We start from the raw sequence: 10528 nt of genomic DNA, 5'->3' as shown, positions 1-10528 counted from the left end.
AGTATAAAGTGGAATTAGTTATATGGAGTTACAGGTATATTCATGGCTCCTCTTTGACCCATTATGTCATTCCACTACCACTTCACTATATACAGCAGAACACACATAACACAGTTATTTACTTATCGTTTCTGACTACCAAGTTTTTAATGTACAGTATTTACATATGTCAGACAGGTCAAATCGAATAATTATCTACTTTAAAACTTGGTTTGAACAAAGACCTGGATTCAAAGGCCAACACTATGACACTAACAGGGATTGGCAATGTTGGTCCTTCGAAATTAGGCACTGTAGGTATTCCAACCAGTCCTCAGGTGTTTGATTGAACAAATTAAACCTCTTATATTATCACTATACCTGGTAATCCTAGTTTTAAATAGCGGGATTGGAATTGCATGCACAACTAATTGCCATTGTTCTAGATTAAATAAATAAATATTAGATCGCTGACCTTAACATGAGTATACATTTTTCTAGAGCCACGCATTTTTTCTGGTTTGTTTCCAATTATGGGATCCTCATTTTTTTTTTTTTTTTTTTAATTTAAATAATAAAAATTATTGTTTTTAAAATGAGATGGCTGGAGCTGTTTCAGTGATGTTGGGATCCCTCTGTTTCATTTCTAAATGGCTCAAAAGATTAGCTAGCTGCAAACTTTCGTTTGGCAACACCTCGTAATACACAACACATAGCGGTCACGGCTGCTGTTCAAGTAAATCCCATTTCCAAGTATGTATCGCTGTACGGAAAGCTATCTAGGTCAAAAATGTATTATTTAGTACGCTTTTTAAATAGTTAGTACACTAATTAATTTGGACCAATCAGACTATATCCCAGGCAGTAAATATCAGTACGTCGTATTATAATTATTAATGTAATATAATAATAATAATAGAAGAATATATAACTTATTATTATTAATATTAATTATATATTATTATTCATTATTAGATTATTTAGCAGATGCTTTTATCCAAAGTGACTTACAGAAATTAAACAAAATATTACAGGCAATTTAAATGCAAAACAAACACATATATACAATATATACAAAATAAATATAAATAAAGAAAAATACAAAAATACAAAAATATATATAAGTAGGGTTTTACAAATAAAGGTTGAATACGTGGGGTTTGAAAAGACGAGGAAAAGCAGTAAGACTGAGAGTCCTGAGGATAACCGGTAGCTGGTTCTATGAAATATGCTTTAAAAAAAAAAATCAAGAATAAGGAAACTTGCAAATCATGCCGGCTAGAGATTTTCTTCTACAGTAGAAATGTAAATTTGCTGATTACTGCCAACTTCTTGAGACAGGCAGTGTTGACGGTGACACCATGACCACTGAATTAAAATTATTTCTAAGTCTCTTAAGCCACCGGTTGATGCTTCTCTGAGGTACCAGGTCTATCCGTCTTTCATTAGACTTTACCCAATGCCAAGTCCAAATTGCAAATGTAAGATGATTTAATTGGATAATTTATTACACATAATGATTTATTCAAATTCATTGGTTCTCATTTCATTTTCAGTGATCTGATTGGCCAAATTAGTATGTGTAATAATTATAATTACAACACGTACTAAAGTCAAATTAGACTTGCTTCTGTTTCACTCGCTTTCCTTTTCTACCTGTTTTTATCCAGCGATCCGTTGCTGATACTTCCCACTAGCGCAGCAAACCGCGTGGGGTTGCTTCTAACGTGCAGGGAGTTTCAGCATGTGACGTAACTTAGTCACCAGGCTAAAACACATCACACACTGCATCTCTCCGCACATTTAACCACACTTTATATATTAAAGTGTAATACAGTGGCAGGCGCTGCATTCTCCCAAAGATGATTTGCATTGTGAAACTGGGGTCTTGCGAGTGCGAGGCTATTTATATGTTGTTTTCCTGTGAACCCACTCCAATGGCCTCAGAACCTTTTACAAAGGGAACCATTGATCTAAAGCATAAGCTTACAAAGTTGTGCAAACTGGAGTGCCTACAAAAGTGCTGTAAAAAGAAGAAGCATGCAAGAACCATATTTTATAAAGATCTGTTCAAGTTTTCTGAAGACCATATTCATCAGTGAAAAGAGTGGTATACTTACAGCAACTAAGCCAGAGTTGGAGAGATGTTTTGAAGAGGGAAGTCTATGTCAATTTTAACAATGAAAAGAAATGGATGTCTGTAAGTAAGCTAGGCTGGGTTGAGTGGGGGACCTGGAGGGGAGTGTTGCTAGTACCCAACAAGGACGCCAGCATCACTGTCAAGTCTTCTTGGTGTTGTGGGCTAGTGGACAAGACGAGACCAGAGACAGGAGGTACCCACCTGATGACCCCTGCAAAGTTCTCCACCCACCCCATTCAAGACGGTTTCCATGCTGAGGCGCTAAGGAGGCTGCTCTTTGGTTGATCCATGGAGAATGTACTGATACGCTAAGGGGAGGCAAAATAGGCTGATCCCTGTAGCCAGCATTACACCTCAGCCACTAACTCTGGGCCAATAGGAAATCCACATTACCTGGCGGAGGAAAGGGGCTGAAGGCTCATATATTAGAGCAAAGTTATGTCTTGGTGGGTGCCCACCATTAGAATCCCATTTTATCTTGGCTAAAACAGAGTCCAATATTAACATGAGCTAAACAACAAATACTCTCAGGTAATAAAAATGAAAATAAAATAAATACTGTACACACTGTACACAGGCCTACTCTCTGAAACCAGGTTACTAGGATATTTATGCCTGTGAATGATGCTTGTCACATGACTTTTTTAAGTTAAATGGTTCACATAAAATGCATGAACTCATGAATTTATTTTTATTATTGTAACTGTTTTAATAGAATTTTCACTATAATAATGTTGTCTGTGCCTATATTACAACAATTTAAATCACTATTCAGTTTCTCTCTAGTGGACATGTGTGTGTGTGTGTGTGTGTGTGTGTTTTGTGTGTGTGTTTGCAAGGGGAGAATAAGTTTAAATAAGTTTAAACTTAGTGGTAAACTTTCACTGTCAAAAACCATTCAATGATTTCTATCGCAGGTTACTGTGAAAGGTTAACAAAGTAGCAAAAATAAAGAAAGATAACCTTGTAATGATGTTGACATTAAAATGAACATGTGTCAAAACATTCATGGCATGCAAACATACAATTACATGTAAACATGAAAAAATACATTCAGGCTATGCTAAGTTTATTGCAGTGGTGCAATGTTGTTGACGGACATGACACTAGAGTGAACTTTATGTAAGAAGCTTATTTGTTGATTAAAGAGCTTTTTTAATTTAAAATGAATGACCTACATGAGCATTGTACCTGATTAATGATATTGCAAATGCCTTTGGATCACAAATTACCATTGATCCTCATATAAGACACAACATGTCCAAAGGGAGATTTGCCATGCTTGTAACGAGAAGTAAAGTATCCACTGAGACCACAGGTTCACAAATCCAGACAGATCACATGAGGATTGGGATAACCAGTAAAAAAGGATCGGAAAAGAAAATCAGGGACATGTGTTCCAAAAGGAAGCTGGATTTGTATAACCCTACAGCTGTCAGCTATACTGGAAAAGGTGTGGTCTGAAACTCTGTTGCAGAGAGGAACCTTATGAAACCCAGAAACTATGGTGAGAGGTTTACAATTGTTCAGACAACCATATTATAGTACCTGGTAAAATATCAACAAAACAACCAGCCACAAAACATTATTACATTTTATAAACATAATAATAATAAAATCAACATAGTCCTTCAGATACAACATGATTTCATTTACATGAGAGTAGGTTTTAAAACTTTATGCTGATATTGGACTCAGCTTTCCCCAAGATAAGCATAAACTAAGACATTGATTATTTTACTGTAAGCTAATGTGATCCATCTGTGTTTCCTTCCATCTGATGATGTAGATATCCTTCTGCCTGGTGTTGATGGCTGAAGTGTAATGCTGGCTCCAGGGATCGGCCTATTTTGCCTCCCTGGCATTTCAGCACACACAACGGCTGCAATGCTATCTCCATGGATCAACTACAGTGTGGCCTCCCTAGCGCATCAATATTGCAACTGTGCAGACTCTGTGGTCTTCAAGTGGCACCTTCCATCCTTGGTGTTTCGTTGACTAGCCCACGACACCTCCAGCATCAAAGCTGAGACTGATCAAAGGGTCCTGGTGGATACCTTAGTTGGGAGTGTTTTTGCTTCGGGTCTACTGTGGAGACACTTTAGTGAATGTCTAGTTGTTTTCTTTCTACTGTGCTTGAGGTCCCCACCCACAATTTTTTAGTCTCAACCAGAGCCAGATTACTCTTCCTCACTACGGCTACAGCTAAGTTCTTCACTATGTGTCGCAACTCATGACCACTAAATCCGATGTCTCTGAGAAACCAGGTTGTGGAGTGTGCCACAAATCTACCTCCACTGGGTAAACCTGGATTCTCCATCCTCGCCGTTCTGCTTCATAAGCTAGTTGAGTGTATCGAAGTTTCTTCCTTTCATACGCCTCATACACAACATCCTTCTATGGCACTGTTAATTCTAGGTGAACAAGGCATGCTGATCTAGACCACAAGACAATATCAGGTTGAAGGTTAGTGGTGGCAGTCTCAGGTAGGAAAATAAGCTGTTGTCCAACATCTGCCAACATTTTCCAGTCTCTAGCAGCTTCCAGCATCATGTGACTCATTTCCAATTGAACCTTGGCACACTTAAAAACGCCTCGGTTAGAGCTGAGACTAGCAGCTACAGTATTCCTTTACCATACAGGCCCACTCTGCTGAGGCAGCATGGAACTCCTAACTATTTCCTGACGTATGAACTGATTAACGCTTGCAACAGGTGCCCTCATGGACATATGTATCGCCACCGGATTAGTAGACCAAACTGATAGCACCAGAGTTTCAGTTTGCCTGGTAAAGCGCTGCTGTCTATGCTCTTCAACCCTTACACTGTTTGTTGTCTCACTTCTCCCACATGAACTGTGTCTTTTAGATCCCCATCATACCATCTCCCAAGACTTTTCACAGGCTTCTCAGACACTTTCTCCCAAGACTTTTCACAGGATTCTCAGACACTGTTGGTATTGCCTCACTGTTAATGTAGAACCTCTTATCCATGACTTTACCTTTAATTTAGGTGGAACTGAATCACCAAGGAACTTAAACCGGAAAACACGGGTAGTTACAATAGACTATCAAACTGGTTATGGGCTCTATGTCACGTCCATATGACAACATGAGTACTAAACCAGTACAGCAGGTATATACGAGATTAACCACCTCCGCGCGTAAAGGTCTTCGGTTCACAAGAGGAGGAGAACGAGAAAACTGCGGGAGTATTGTGGGAGTCACCTCTTGACCCCACTTAGGACAATTTTCTGTACTAAGCATAAGATGCCGTAACGGGACATCCCACTTAAGACTCCCACGCCACTTTATTTTAACTGTGAGAGAGTCTTCATCCTGAAAGTGATTCAACCAATAACCAGAAACCATGTGACGTAGGACGATTTTGTTAAAGGTTTTCAACCGTTTGCAAGTGAACCGTATGCATTAGCTAAATCCAGGAATGTCACGTGGAGCTCCTTCCTTTCCTTTTTATCTGTTTGAATTTGCTTCCTGATCACACTGATGTGTTCTAAGCATCAAGAAAATAAACTAGTCGTTTGAAGGCAATATACAAAAAATTGCACTACTGTGAACATTTGAAGACTATTGGCATCATACAAAACAGATGCAAGTCTGTCAATATAGAGCAAAAGAGCAAAAGTTCTGATAAAGCACTAAATTGAGGGGCTGATGAAAGGACACCTGGAAAGCGATCTGTGGCTGCAAAATACCCATATTGCGGCCAAAACTGGTGTCTTGCACATGCAAAAAAACATGTTTAGCTGCCGTAAAGTGGAACTTTGGCGGCCACTAAAAATGCGGCGTATGTAAAGAATGGTTTTCACCTGGCGTTCTGCACCCACTATCAAATTAGCACTTTGCCATCATCAATTCATTTAAATGATATTGCAAAGTATTCAAACAAAGAAAAGAGCATGGAACATTATAACAAGATGTAAGGATTTTGCTTTGCACTTGTGCAATTGCTGACCATCCAAAAACTTTACACCTCCTCTTACAAGGTGCAAACCATCGTAGAAGCGAGGAATTAAGATCTGTATCAAGGCGACAGAGTTGTTAGTTGCGTGGAAGGTCTCTGGTGTCACTATAATAATAATAATAATAATAATTATTAATAATAATAATAATATATCTTTATATAGCACCTTTCATAGTGGACCACCATCACGAAGCGCTTTACAGAGGTAGGCTGTGAACTGTGCATTAAATGCAGAGTCACTTACAATCGAACATTGCTTTAACATCGAGGCGTCTCTCCGGAGAAGGAGCGCAAGGAGGTTCACAGCTTAGCTTAGTGCGTCCAAGCAGTCAGTCATTCGACGAGTCCCCGGTAAATGGTTTGAACTGGGTCACCTCTATTTACCAGCCCTGAACGGGACACCACTTTAACCTTTGGACATCCCATTAAATACAGATTAGGTGGGCAGGGACAGTCTGAAAGGCATTTCCGAACATTTTAAGGGTCTTGGCAGAGCAAAGCTCTGCCCTTTTTAAATTGGCAGGGATGGGGTTAATTTCCCCTACCTGCCTGGGTTTATTATGTTCAGGTGGCTGGGGTTGATTAGTTGATTAGATGATTAGTTTTATTAACGATCAATCAGCGCCCAGCCACCTGACATAAAAGGAGGCCTCTGCTTCCCATTAAGAGAGGAGGGAGCTGAGGAAGCAGCAACCTCCTTTTATTTCAGGTGGCTGGGCACTGATTGATTGTTAATTAAGTTAATCATCTAATCAACTAATCAACCCCAGCCACCTGAACATAATAAACCCAGGCAGGTAGAGGAAATTAACCCCATCCCTGCCAATTTAAAAAGGGCAGAGCTTTGCTCTGCCACAAGGTCTTTAAGCAATTTGCATAATTTTGACAAGAGTTAGATGTTTGATTTTTATATCGTGCATGCCCTGTGGCAGAGTAGAGGGAGAGGAGAGGAAAAATGTAGTCCAGGGTTGTGATAGAGGACTACATCACCCAAAATGCTTCAGGGTTTGTAAACACCTGGCTCTAATAGAATGTGGAGCACAGGCAGGTGTATAAGAGCAGGTCAAGGGCTGTGTTAGCTGACTGTGTAAAGAATAAGGCCTGTGAAGAGACCTGTGAAGTGGTAAAAGTAAGGTACTGTGTGAACTAAGTGTTTTGGTTACTGGTAAAAAGCTTAGCTGTCTGCTTCTGTAGTTTAGAACGGTTCAAAGTTTAGTTAGAGTTCCTTGATGGAGTTAGGCTTTTTGTTTGCTTTATTTTGACTTGTATTTGCAAATAAAAGTGCACAAAAGCGCTAAAATGCAGTTCTTGTGTCTGGGTCAAGTATTTCAAAGGTGTAGACCAGCCTTGGCAAAGGGGGCTTTACCACTCAATACAGGCCTACACTACTCATAGTAGCAATCAATCACCTTTACCACTACACAGTTGGTGCAAAACAAAGAACACTTTCAAAATGGATCATTCAAATTTTGCTGATTCTGGGAGTTGAACTGATTCTTATTACATGTACATTTAGAACCTTTCTTTTAACTTGAACAATACAACCTTCAAACTGTTTGGTTTTTTTTACCGTTATCCACCTTTGAAACAAATACTGGTAAACCAAGATGTATTGTTTTCTTTACTAGAACAAAACAAAATACAAGGCTGTAATAAATCAAATGGAAAGCGGAGTCACAGTGGAGCTCCCAGCCACGTTCAGTGGTTTGTTTTAAATAACTTATTTAGCATATGGTAGAACCAAAGGTTAATCCTGTGTGGAGAGAAAGGAAAACTTCTCAATAGCTGTAACAAAATCTACTCTTGTGCTTGTTTCAATGTTATGCTGAAGCACCATTGGCAAAGATAGCCCTGATCTTTAGGTAAAACATATAAGAAACTAAAGTAGACAAACATTGCAGCTTCCTGTGCGTGCTTTGTCTGTTTCAAGCTCTGTCTGCTTCATTCTCCGTCTTTCATGTCTGGAATAAGATGCACCTGGAAAGCTGCTTTTTCAAAGGCATTACAGATCCTAATGTGCTTTGGCCAGAGAACATCAGACTCTTGCCAATGCTATAAATTTACAAGATGCTGTTTCTGAAAAGTAGATTTATATTTGATGTCAGTATGATTTTCTAACTTCCTAAAAGTAAATCTTAAAAATAAAATCTGGAAGTGCTTATAAAATAAGAAATAGTATGGATTCAAAAATAAAAATGGATTGTACTTTTAAGTTAAATTATTATGATTATTGAAGTATTTGCTTTGCATTTTGACCATCAGGTGTTTGCATGCTGTTAGACCCAGGTGTATAAATACTTTAAAGGATTATTTTATTATTTTACTAGATTTATCGTTTGTGACCAAGGCCTTGTTTACAAGGTGTCCTGGAAAACAATAAAAAATACAATACAATTAAGTACAAGCAGCACAATAAAAACCTCCATCCATCCATCCATTATCACCCCGCTCCTCCTGGTGAGGGTCGCGGCACAATAAAACATGCGTATTTGACGTGATGTAACAGCACGTTTAAGTTATGATGCTTACGGTTTTATGCTGTGATTTTAAACCATTAGGATTTGTGACTGTGCAAGTCATCATAAACACCCTGGGTCATTTCTCATTTCAAACTTTTTTATATTTTTTTACCCCCATCCCCATTCCCCATATTCTCCGGGTTAAATAAGAAAAGGAAAACAGCTTTTAGTCCAAATCCTTTTAGTCCAGCTTTTTTTTTATAAGGGAGCCAATATTTTGTGAAACTTGCAGTGAGACGTATCATACACACAATACGCTAAGATGGGGTGTAACAATTAATTGTGCTTTGCTGAATCCTTGTACTTTTTTTTTACATGATATAAAGTATCGTAATAAAGGCATATTTGATACATAAACAAAGCACTACTTAGTTGCCTCTAGTCCATCGAATGGTTCTTGAATAATTATAAATGTATTGCATTTTAACCAACTAGTCTATCATTAATGACACATTTTACAAAGTGCGACATCAGAACCATCACACGTATTTGTGTGGTGACCTGCACCATGATGCATATCGTACCAAACCTTAGTGTTACATCTTTACTCCTGAGACACAAACAAAGGTGCACTGCTTTAAATCAGAAATGAGTTTGGAGTGTTCTTCTACTGTGACAATGAAATCCACACACACACAAAAAAAGCTGGCAGCTTTAAATGACTAAGGTCACCCTGAAGCACGCACACTTGGCAAAGGCAGGGAATATTTAAACTATGCTAGGCCTTTAGGCCATTTCTGTTCAGTGAACCCACAAAATAAAAGTCATGCGAGACTAAATCAGGTGTTTTACATAAATGCTGGTTTCAATCAGGTTTTATTTATTTTTTTTATCATTTACTGAAAGCAGAAAAAAAAAATCAATTGCACATTTGTAAAATTATACTCTGGTGGACTTTATTATGTTTACCTTATTTTGTTTACTTCTTTAGATATCCTTGAACAAGAGAAACCACGTGCAGAAAATACCATGCTGGAGTTGAATCAGAATAGAAAACAACAACAAACAAAACAATATTAATTTATTTTTAAATATTTGATCATATATTATTTGTGTCCATATATGTTTCACATAAAAGTACTATATATGATCAAATATATAATATTTAATACAAAATAAATGGACAGAAATGCATTTATGGATTTTAAATGATAGATATATTATTTTGATATTTCTTATTAATATGTAAAATACTGAATAATTATTTCAAAAAGTTGCAGTAGGCAAGCTTATATTTACTGTAGTTAAACATGTTGTGTTCAATTAAAAGTACTTGGATTTTTTAATTAATTTATTACTAGAATGTGTGTATAGCATATCATATTTCAATTAAATTAAGTTTTAGTGTGGATCAGTATATTTATATGTTTAACTTGCAGTGCACCTCATTTTAGTCAATGGGAAATTATGGAGAATGCAGTTTGGCTGCACCACGGTTGAGGCACCAAGTATTAACACTAGAGGGAGTATAAGCTTAAAAAATAAAAAATTGTGCTTACAGTGCTGGCGCACATGATGGCAGGATTGTCAAGATGTTAAAATAGGCTGCAAGTGGTTATGCTGCTATGCAAATAACAACAGCTTAAGGTTAATTGCTTGAAACTCAGTTGAAACTGTTTTATTTTATTTGGTCTACAATTGGAATATCAAAATGTTGTTAAGATAGTATGACCTGGGTTAAGTTGTTATTTCAATAGAAGACTGTTCAGTAATTTTTAATATATTTATTCAAATTATATTATATATATTATTATATATATATATATATATATATATATATATATATATATACACGGTACTGTGCAAAAGTGTTAGGTAGGTGTGAAAAAATGCTGTAAAGTAATAATGCTTTCAAAAATAGACATGTTAACAGTTTATGTTTATCAGTTAACTAAATGCAAAGTGAG

The sequence above is a fragment of the Polyodon spathula genome, chromosome 2 (assembly GCF_017654505.1).
Source record: "Polyodon spathula isolate WHYD16114869_AA chromosome 2, ASM1765450v1, whole genome shotgun sequence".
In the NCBI taxonomy this organism is placed as follows: Eukaryota; Metazoa; Chordata; class Actinopteri; order Acipenseriformes; family Polyodontidae; genus Polyodon; species Polyodon spathula.
Note: the sequence above shows the minus strand (reverse complement) of the source record.